Below are 2,418 nucleotides of genomic sequence, written 5' to 3'. Positions count from 1 at the left end.
TGTTTTTGTTACGTGTTTGGTCCTTATCTTACCTAAAAAATACTATTATGCCCTTGATTTTTTTTAAATTTATTTAAATAAACACACCCCTAATCCTACCCCCTCACCTTACCTCACCTACCCCATCGTTTTTTCCTCTTTAAATAATAGTCTTTTTAGATAAGACATGGACCAAACACGTAACAAAAATAAACTTTAGGGACCAAACGCGTAACAAAACCAAACCATAGGGACCTTCCGAGTTAAAAAAATAAGTTAGGGACCAAGCACGCAAATTACCCCAAACCATAGGGACCATTTGTGTAATTTACTCTTTTTGAAAATTCTATTTTATCAAATGTATATAAGAAGGAATCTAGAATCAAGTGGGGTCCATGCACCCCACTTCTAACACTCTAAATCCGCCACTGATCACAACCAGTGCTTCACTCATCAGAACTCTAATGTCTACGGAAACACCACAAACACCACCTCCATGCACACACACACACACACACATCACAACCCTTTCGCTGCCTATGCTGGAACACAGGAGGGAACCTTATTTCCATTTCCTCGGGATTCTTTGCATGGCTTCACCGTTGGCAGCCCAAGTAGCTAGAGCATCGAGTTTTCTTACTCCTTTTATTGCTTATCTTTTTTTGCCGGTTGCCAAGCAGGGGAACACAGGAGAAGATGCAACATAGAGACACACCTACAATTCCATCTCATGCTCACCAGTGACGAGGACGTCCACCGATCTTTTGTTTCCGGGCCTTCTTCCGACAGCTTCTCACACCTCCACTGTTACCCCATCTTGTGGCGCAAACATGGAAAGATGCTCCAACCCTTTTTTTTTTTTGAAACGGCAAGCTGGCATAAAAACGAAAACTAGCCAGAGGCTAGAGGATACAAAAATGGAGAGAAAAGAAAATAAATGAAGAGACAAAACAAAAACATAGAAAACAGATTTTGACTACAGTTTAGAATAGCATTCTAGAATAGGATCACAACACCATTCGACCCATCTGAGGGGTTCCCCCTTTCGCTTCCTCGCATTAATCCAGAATAGGGCCATGGATTGTACCTCGTAAGCCAGTACCGTATGCGATTTTACGCCTGAGGAGTGTGCCTTCAAATTCCGATAGTTCCAAATTACCCATAAGAACACTAGCATAACTGCCTCATTGATGTCTGACAGCCTTTGATGACCCGTCAGCAGTTTCTTACAGTTGAGAAGGTCTCCAATCGATTGAAAATTTGAGTCCAGCAACCGCCACCAACTAGATACCCTTTGCCATACTTCTTTGACTAAACCACATTCAACAAAAAGATGGTTCTCGGTTTCTAGGCTTTCATCACAAAACTTGCATGTGGTGGATGATGAGATGCCAAATTTTGCTAGAATAGCCAATGTTGGAAGCCTACCATGAATGATTCTCCAAGCGAGAATATTTACTTTTCCAAGGACTAACGAGTTCCACATCCACTTCGTATCAGAAAAGGGGAGGATTGCCCTATCAATACATTTCCTCAAGGATGCTACAGAGTATACCCCTGAAGGCTCCAAATCCCAGCTCCACTTAACTGCTCCAGGAGCCTCAGCGATGTTTACTGAACGGAAATGATCTACAAATGAGACATTGTCCCTTTCTAGGACTTTGGAAATATTAGCGATCACGCCCCAACATCCACTTTTCCGCCTAGCCACTGTGGGTCTAGTAAAACCGTCATCTGTCCCGTAGAGAGACTTTATTACCTCCGCCCATGCACTGTTGGGAAAGATGCTCCAACCCTAATGTATATAATAGTAACATTTTTGAATATAAAGTTGCAACATTAGTCCCTTGCGATTCCTTTCTTATACATATCCTACCTCCCACTTGCATTGAAATTAATTTATACCCTAAAATTTATGTGTAATATTTAGTAATTATTCAAATCGTTCATACGTGGTTTAGTCAGAATTACATATTTAGTCTCTAATTTTTTTTTGCACTCTCACCATCCTTGTGGTATAAGTTTATTCCATTTCCGGTCCCTCGCAGGCTTAAAAAGATTGTATTGTCCTTTATAATTATTTTTTAGTTTTTTCTTTAAATTTGTTTGTTATTTATTAATTATAAAAAATATATGAAATAAATTATAGATAAGTGGGACCCACTAGGCCACTACTATTACTACCATCACTACCACTTTGCAAAGGAATCGACAACCACCACCCTTCACCTTCGACACCCATCACCTATGTTACTATTTCAAATTTCAGAAACAACTAAACACCAAAATCATTAGCAACCCAAACAGAACACCAAAATCAACAATTCAAATTGTGTTCCATAAATTGAAATTGATATCAAAATCAAACTTGTTTTCTTATTCAACTTTCATAAATCAAACCAAAATAAAAAATGATCCAAACATCAAACTTGTTCCATA

Source organism: Lactuca sativa, chromosome 4, assembly GCF_002870075.4.
Source record: "Lactuca sativa cultivar Salinas chromosome 4, Lsat_Salinas_v11, whole genome shotgun sequence".
In the NCBI taxonomy this organism is placed as follows: domain Eukaryota; kingdom Viridiplantae; phylum Streptophyta; class Magnoliopsida; order Asterales; family Asteraceae; genus Lactuca; species Lactuca sativa.
This window is presented reverse-complemented; position numbering follows the sequence as displayed.